At 34.0% G+C, this 9,255-nt stretch overlaps 1 pseudogene; it reads right to left on the bottom strand.

Moving 5' to 3' along the window:
• Positions 1–208: 208 nt before the first annotated feature.
• LOC148164888 (ATP synthase F(0) complex subunit f, mitochondrial pseudogene) lies at positions 209–8,985 on the bottom strand (annotated as a pseudogene).
• Between the last annotated feature and the right edge of the window lie 270 nt (positions 8,986–9,255).

Raw genomic sequence — 9,255 nt, 5'->3', positions numbered from 1 at the left:
TTGATTGAAGAAATTACCTCTTATTTCAGTTTGCTAATTTTCTTTAATCAAAAATAACTGGTGAATTTTTGCCTAGTGCTTCCCCCCGCCCCAAGTACCAGTCATCTTTTTATCTGATGTTAGTTCTCAATTAGGACATGAAAGGATTCAAGGGTGCCAGGCAAAAGTCATGGTCAGGAATGCAGAAAGCCTCCACACTGGGCCCTCTTCAGTGGTATTTCCGAAGCTGTTCAAGTGGGGGGTTCTTTGTAACAACAATAGTAATTGAAAAGCACATGAGCTGCCAGCATCGTAGAAATCCCAGCGATACCCCAGTTCTTCACATTGACATACTTCTTGTAATACTGGTAGTAACCTCTGTGAAATGGTCCAGCAATGCCTCTGGTAACCTCTGTGAAATGCTCCAGCCATGCCTCTGGGGCTGAATGAAATCCTACATCAGTATCCAGCTTGTCAGCTCTCCTACTTTGACATCCCTGTGCTTCTTCTCCTTCACTGGTACAGGTGACAACCATCTGGGGGTCCTGGGTGTCTGCTATGTCAAACAATTTTTTGACAATTATTAACATGATTGATACAAGGTTTTGATACAATATAATGTCTTTTCTCCATTATTACTTTAATATGGTGAATTATATTGATTGATTTTAAAATCATAAAATAACATAACATGTAATAGTAATACTTTCATGTTTGTGGCTTACAATCGCTGATACTCTAAAAAGGTTTTTATGTGTATGTTCATAAGGGATATGTTAAATATTATCTCTAAATTAAATATTTGATAGAACATACCGGTAAAATTATCTGGGTCTTTAGATGTTTTTGTGGAAAGGTTTTTAATAATAAATTTCATTTTTATAAATAGTAGACTTTCAGATTTTCTATTTCTTCTTGAGTGAGTTTGTTAAGTTGGTTTTTCAAGAAATTTATCTATTTCATGAAAATTTGTAAATATATCGATACAAGTATTTGTAAAGTTCCATTTTTGTCTTTTAAAGTCTATAGGATTAGTCTAATTTCAATATCTAGGTGATGTTTTTGTGCCTCTCTGGGTGGGTGTCTGTGTATATTTCTACTTCTTTTTGTTTTAAACGTGTCTCATATTTTCTTGTCTCTTTATACACCTAGAAACCTCTGTTTTTATGTTAGATATTGTGGGTAATAAATTATAAGATTTTGGAATTAGCACCCTCCCTTAAAACATGTGAATTTTATTTTGCAAGGCAGTTAAAGTTTTGACAGATCATTCTGGATGCCATTAGGCTTATTTCATGCTGTTCTAAAATGGTTCAGAGTTTTAAAATTAGTCCTAAGATTTGTTTTTATTTATATATGGTAGTTACCCCTAAGGCATGACCATTCTGAGGCTTCTACTGAAACTGATTTGCTCTGTGTGGTTTTTGTATTCCAGCTGTACTGAATTTCCCACATTTCCCAGCACCACATAACCCTGTAATAAGTAATCTCTGTCAGACTGTGAAAATATTCAGCTTTCCTGTGCTGAATCTCCACATACACTTCTTGTCCCTCTCTGGTATCGAGTCTTGAAAACTCCAGCCCCTTCAGAGTCAGAAGTCTGCACAAAATGAAACCAGAGCAAACTGAAATATCTGATAGTAAATCAATACCTAAAAAGTAATTATTTATATCAGCTAAGAGAATCAAAATGGTAACTGTTTTAGTAATCTGTTACTGCATAACAAACCATCCCAATACACAATAGCTCAAAGAAATAATTAGTTAATATTGTTCTCAAGTTTATGGGCAGCTGGGCAGCTCCTGTGATCTGGTCCAGGCTCATTGGATTTCATTTGGGTTTGTTCATGTCTCTTTGGTCAGCTGCTTTATTGATTGCTTTTTCATTTATAATATTACATTTAACCTATCACAACATACCTTAAAAAATTGTATATTAGGCTTTCATTTTCACCCTTATATCTTTTGTGCTACTTTTGTCATACATTTTACTTCTACATTGGTCATAAATTTTACAGTACCCTGCTATCATTTTTACTTGAAATAATCAATTGTCTTTAAAGAGATTACAAAGGAGAGAAAATATATCATTTATATTTACTTTATTTTACTACATCTGGTGCTTTTCTTTCTCTAAATCCAAATCTCTATTTGTATCATACATCTTCATCCTAATGATCTAAGATTTCTTGTAATGGAGGTCTTTTTTTTCAATTTTTATAAGAGATTTATTTATTTATTTTAGAGAGAGTGTGCTCACGTGCCCAAGTGTGGGGAGGGCAGAGGGAGAGAATCTTCAAGCAGACTCCCCACTGACCATGGAGCCCGATGTGGGGCTTGATCTCACAACCCATGAGATCATGACCCGAGCTGGAACCAAAAGTTGGAGGCTCAACTGATTGAGCCACCCAGGTGCCCCTCTTGTAATGGGGGTCTTATGGAAATAAATTCTATTAGCTTTTGTTTGTCTGAAAAGTCTATTTCATCTTCATTTTTGAAAGATTTTGCTGGGCTTAATGTTTTAATTGATCAAAATTTTTTTTAAAGTACCTTTCAGATGTTACTCCATTGTCTTCTGGCTTGCATAGTTTTTGATGGGAAGTATGCCTTAATTCTTTATTCCTTTGTATGCAATGTTTCCTTTTTTTCTCCAGTTGCTTTCAAGATTGGCTCTTTATTTTTGTTTTTCAGGTGTTTAACTATGACATGTTTTTTTAGGTACTTTTTGTGTTTTTAACTTTTTAAATATCCTGCTTGGAATTCTCTGAGATTTTTGATCTTTGGTTTATTGTCTTTCATTATATTGGAAATTTATCCTTTCTGATCTTTCCTAGTATTACTTCTTCCTCTTTCTCTTTATTTCCTCTATAAATCAAAGCACACACGTTAGACCATTTGATATTGTCTCATAGCTCCTAGATACTCTTGCAGGTTTTTTTTCTCTTTATTCCTTTTTCTCTTTATGTTTCATTTAGAATATTTCATATCAACTTACTTTTAAGTTCACAAATTTCTTGCTCAGATATGCTAAGACTGTCAGAGTAATTCTTCATCTTAGATATCATGGGTTTTTTGGGGGGTAGGGAAGATTTTATTTAACTCATTTTAATAGTTTCCCTCTTTTGTTGAAATTCCTCATGTGCTCCATGTGTGTTCTTCACCTTCACTACTGTATCCTTTAACATATTAAATAGTAGGCATTATAATTATAAAGCCCTCGACTGATAGTTTCAACATTTGTGTAATTGCTCAAAGTGCTTTGTTGATTGTTTTATCTCTGGACAATGGCTTTTTCTTTCTTGCTATTTTGTCTTTTTGAATGAATATAAACACTGTCAATTGAAGAACAGTAGGGAGAGGTGAAGAGTATTGATTGCTAGAAATGAATAGAACTCTTCTGTTACAATAGTAGTGAATAATACAGTTGGGTTTGGGTTTTGTTGTTGATATTATTGCCCTTTGAATTCTTCAGTGGTGGGATGTCTGAACTATGTGATTAGGGTGAGCCTTGTGGTGCTAGAAGATTTTCTCATTTTTTCTGCTTTATTCTGTTTTCAGAATCTCTTGCACAACTGTCAAATAGAAGGTTTCTTTTCACACTCCTTTTTCTCTACTAGTGGTAGCCTTCTATTGCTTATTATTTAATGCTAGATTCATGGTGGGGCAGGGAGTGAGTTTTTGCTTCTTCTTGTGTAAGCTTGGTCTTAGATAATACCTGTGTGCCCAAGCATCAGGAAGGGGGCCTTGTTATTATTCTTGACCTTCTCATCCCAATGACAGCCATATTCAGACTTATATCTGGCGGTCCTTAAATAGGGGAGATACTTTTTGCCTCTCCTTATCCCAGCAATAGGATATCTCTGGAACAGGATTGTGACCCATAAAGGTTTTCTTTTATCCCTCCCACAGGGGCAGACAATCTTGATCTATCACTCTACCAGAAGCAATGATCTTTTCTTGGTCTCTGGTGTCAAGAAGGAAATTTTACTGGCACTTCCCCAGAAGTTGATGAGTTCTGCTTCTATAGAAGCACTGAATCTTGGCCTGGTCCCTAGTTACAAGACAGTCTGCTATCCTTCCCTCAGCAGCTTAAAGCATATTTTCTTCCTAATGAGGAAGGTCCAGGAGAGTGGGCTACATTTTAAGATTGTTCTATCTCCATCATGCCTGTAGCAGTTACAGGGTATATCTGGTGTCCTGCTCTGCTCTCATTCTTTCCCATGAGCACCTTAAGCAGATTCATAGAAAAGAGCTTGAGTAAGCGCAAATGCCCCTGGTGTCAGCTACTCTGAGTTATTCTAAACTCTTATACTATCCCACATTCAACCTTTAGGAATTTATTAAATTTTTTGCTGATTTCATCTTACTTGCTACTATGGCAGCCAGTTCTTTCTCTGTGCTCTGTGAAAGTGAAGCAGTTTTGTGTCCTGTCTCCTGTTAGAGGTGATTGCCACTCTTTGGAACTTAGTTCGTTGTCTCACCACCTCAGCACTTTGATGGGTCAAGGAGAGTTGTATTTTTATAGGTCACACAGTATTTTCTAATTGTCAGGATCAGAGTAATGTTCTCCTTTGGCTTTCTATGTCCTAGGAAGAATTGGAAATCTACAAAGCATTTTTAGTTTTATTTATTTACTTATTTTTTAAGTAGATGCCATGCCCAGCATGGAGCCCAATGCAGAGCTTGAACTCATGACCCTGAGATCAAGAACTGAGCTGAGATCAAAAGTTACACAGTTAAACAACTGAGCCACCCAGGCACCCCCAAAGCATTTTTTATAGATAAGAAAATATACTCTTGGGTGATATATTTTCCTTCATCATAGAAGTTCAAAACAGATACAACAGGATATCTCCCCAGATATGACATTTCAACCTACTGATTTGCAATTTAGCTAATATAAACATCTGCAAATACAAGAGGAAAAAAACCAATAAATGACAAAAAATTATTTGGAATATAGAAAATGGATTTCAACAATGTAATAAACATTGCTCTTTCTGTCTATAAAAAGGAAAATTGGTGGTTATATAAATTTGGGATATTTTGGGTTAACACAGATTAATAATTGTTTCCTAGAAGACTTCTCCATGTTTTTAATGTTAGTGTACAATATGGATCTCTTAGAGAAGAAAAGTCTATCTAGCATTTTGCAATCTGATGTGGTCACTAAATCTGCCTTTTTTTTTTTTTATAGAACAAAACAAAGTACTCCATAGAGCACAATGCAAGAAATGCTGGTTTAGTTATTTATAATGGCATATGAATTTTAAAACTTTTTAATATCATCTCATTTTTACAATTTTGATGTTGTGTCTAGTATTTTATGGTTCAACTCTATCTTGATGAAATTTTTAAAATGTGATAAAGCAGCAAAGTGTTAAAAAAGGTAGGAAACAAAGTGCGTACTATATGATTAATTTTGTATTAGCCAACTTTAGATAAATTCTATGAGATCTAATATAAACTAGTTTTTTTTTTCCTCCCTGCATTCTTTTTAGCCATATAAACCATACTGCAAATAAGTCAAGTTAAATTTGGGCAGAGATTCATATTTGGGCTTTTGTTGCTGAGATAATTTTTATTGTCATCTTCCAAAGAACTCTTTCAAAACACCTTCCATTTTTTTCTACATTTGATAAATCTTGTGTTGTAAGCAATAAGACTGATAAATAGGTGAAATAATCTTATGACCAGACCACTTTGACACCTCAAAAATCTATTTATTTTGGAGTGAGTCAAGACATATTGACTTATACTGCATGAGTAATATTCTACAATATTTATTTTTTTCATTTTATCCTTTCATTCACTCACTAGTTAATTCATTTATTCATAATTATTTGAACTTAAGTTTACCACCAATTTGCAGGACCAAAGGGGAATAAGGAATTTATTATGTTTGAATCTATACTGATTTTTTACCCTATCCACCACTAAGAAGTAAACTTAAATGTTTACAGTTTTATTACTACTTTTTACTTCTGTGCCTAGAGAAATATGGTTCAAAAGAAACAGTAATTTCAGAATTATATGGTTAACCATGGGAAAATAACAAAATCTTATTTTTAAAGGTCAAATGATAACTGATATTCACTGTAGTTTGCATCATGTATTTCTTTGTGCTTTTGACGTATTTGTTAGACATTTCCCTGAACTGATATGCCATACCAGGAGGATCAATTATAAATTAGTAGACAATTTCTATATTCTATGGCCAAGTGCAATTCCTTCACTCAAGATATATAAAACATATTTTTTCTTTAAAAAAAGAAAATAGTTAAATTAACCTCATTTTTGAAACTTTAATATTTAATCCAAAATTTGAGTTACATAATATCACTATGTTCTCAATCATAGGATTGAGTGGCATATCATTAAGGATTGTTCTACTGATATTTAATTGTTAAGTAACTCATGAAATCAGAGAAGATGTGAATAAAGCAGATATTATAAAAACATAATATTTATTATTCCTATGTGTAAGTTTAGAAAAATAAAATTTTGGAAAATCAACTTACCTAAGAAATTAGTTAACATATCAAGTTTGCTTAAATATAGTCATTTGACTAACATGGGTTAATAATACTATGGTAAACTGTTAAGTATTGAGACATTCAAAAAAGGAAGCTGATTAAATCTACATCAAGCATGGCTGCCATCTTGTGGGGACAGGATGTAATGTAGTGAGGGCCCAATCTCAAAATAAAGTGCCCCTGTTGGGTTATAAGTCATCATTTTACCTCTCTCCACCACTTGCTTGGTTTTTATTAATATTCTACTTAAAATTCCACATCAACACCAGACAGAAGAGATAAGAAATCTAAACTAAAATTGGTGCTCTGATATATATAACTAATTTTTGCTCTTAAAAGTTCAGGATGAAATAGGCGATGGGGATTAAAAAGTACACTTATCATGATGAGTACTGAGAAATGTATAGAATTGTATTGCTATATTGTATACCTGAGACTAATATAACGCTGTATGTTAACTATACTGGAATTAAAATTAAAAAAACAATAAAAAAATTCAATATCATGGCTAATGTATAGGTAGTGGAAAAGCTTTGAAATTTAAAGTTTTGACTTGAATTAACTTTAGTAATAGATAAGTTTGATAAAGTTATAATATTAACCAAAAAAAACCTTATCAGCAATCTATTTACAGGATTTGGTTGGAATGTATATCTCACTGAGTAAGAAGAAAACATGACATTGCTCTAACAGGGCAGCCTTTCAGATTTAGGGAAAGTGTTGAAAGGGAGGAAGGGATTAAGAGCTTAACGTGGAAGGAAAGAAGGAGGGCAAGAAAACAGGACAGAAGGGAGGGAGGGAGGGACTGAGGGAGGGAAGGAGGGAAGGAGAGAGGCAGGAAGGAAGTATCACCTGTTATCAAGCACTAGTGTCACAGATAACATAATTTGACAGAGTAGAAAGTGGTGGGCCACTGCAAGGTTGACCCCCCTCCCAAAAAAGAACACGGTATACCCATTGTGAATATGTTACATAGAAATGTGTGATTTAATGATTTTCTTGATATCAAAAAAATGTGTTTTCTCAGTTTGAGTCTTTCATCAAATGTCACTACAACTTCTGCAACTCAATTTCTCATTCTCTTCCAGAACACCAAGCATTGAATAAGAGAGGCCCTAAAATCCCACTGAGTTTTGAACTTCTTTGATTTGCTAAGTATAAAAGTCACCTTTTCAGCCCCTCAAACAAAAAGAATTTGATTTTTACTTCTGCAAATGAACATCTCAATTATAAATTTACAGTCATAATTTACAACAACATATTGCCTGCATATGCAGATAGTCATTGCAAGCTCATAGTTTTCCTTTCATAGTCATATTAATTAAAGTGGCAGCATACTTAGAATCATTTGTATGGCTAATCATATTTGTAATATTAACGATACAATTATAGCAAATTAGAAAAAATGATCAAAATGCATTACATCCTATTTTTTCTCTGATATTCTTTTCAAAGCTGTTTCACCCTAATTTTCAAGTAAGCTATCCCGTAAATTTACAGTATTTTATATCAAAACAAAATACATCTCTTGAGTCACTGAATATTATTGAAGTTCTTTTTTTTTTTAAGATTTTATTCATATGACAGAGAGAGACACAACGAGAGAGGGAACACAAGCAGGGGGAGTGGGAGAGGGAGGAGCAGGCTTCCCGCCGAGCAGGGAGCCCATTGCAGGGCTCAATCCCAGGACCCTGGGACAGACGTTTAATGACTGAGCCACCCAGGTGCCCCATTATTGAAGTTTTTTAAAGTTGACTAAGTTGACTTACAACTAAAGTTGTAAGTTGACTTACTACCATTGTAACATTCAGTGAGCAGCTGATTTTTAAAGTTTAGACATTGGTATTCCTAGTATTTGTTTAGAGTAAAAATGAAAGAATTATATATTCCAGGTATTTCCATTATGTTGCTTTCTTTCCACACAGTACATTGTACATGATTAAAGGAGCCTGCAAATCCCCTCCAAAAATGCAAATTAATAGTTCTCCCAAATTCTGTTCTTCCATAAAAAAATAATCATTATTCTTTACATCTTAAAGCTGCTAGGATTATCTACCACTTCTTGAAATTACAGTAGTCTCCCTTATTTGCAGTGGATATGTTTGAAGACCCACAGTGGATGTCTGGAATCACAGCTAGTACTGAAACTTAGATATACTAGGTTTATTGCTACAGATACATACCTATGATAAAGCTTAGATGATAAATTAGGCACAGTAAGAGGTTAACAATAATAAAATAGAGCTATTATAACAATATGCTGTAATAAAAGGTGTATGACTGTGGTTCCTCTCTCTCTCAAAATATCTTATTGTACTGTACTCACCCTTTTACTAATGATGACATAGCATGATAAACTGCCTATGTGATGTGAAGAGGTGACGTGAATGTCATAAACATTGTGATGAAGCATTAGGCTGCTATTGATCTTCTGATGATACAAAAGGATGATCATTGGCTTCCAGGCCATGGTTGACTTTGGATAACTGAAACTGTAGAAAGTAAAACTGTGGATAAGGGGGGAGGATTACTCTGTTGATGTTCATAACACAACTCATGCCTGAATTGAATTGACAGTCTCCACATAGGAAGAATAAATTCATGACTCATGGTTCCCTTACATTTTTATTCCAAAAATTAATCATTGGTATAAAATTTTCATGAATGGAAGCTGTTTTTTCAACAAAAAAATATGCCAAAATGCCAAAGTTTTGAATTTCAGTACAGCAAGTCAGATGTA

This window comes from Eumetopias jubatus, unplaced genomic scaffold, assembly GCF_037043125.1.
Source record: "Eumetopias jubatus isolate StellerSeaLion01/CBP00866 unplaced genomic scaffold, mEumJub1_p1.0 scaffold_2, whole genome shotgun sequence".
Classification (NCBI taxonomy): domain Eukaryota; kingdom Metazoa; phylum Chordata; class Mammalia; order Carnivora; family Otariidae; genus Eumetopias; species Eumetopias jubatus.
Note: the sequence above shows the minus strand (reverse complement) of the source record. Positions and strands in the feature narration are given on the sequence as shown.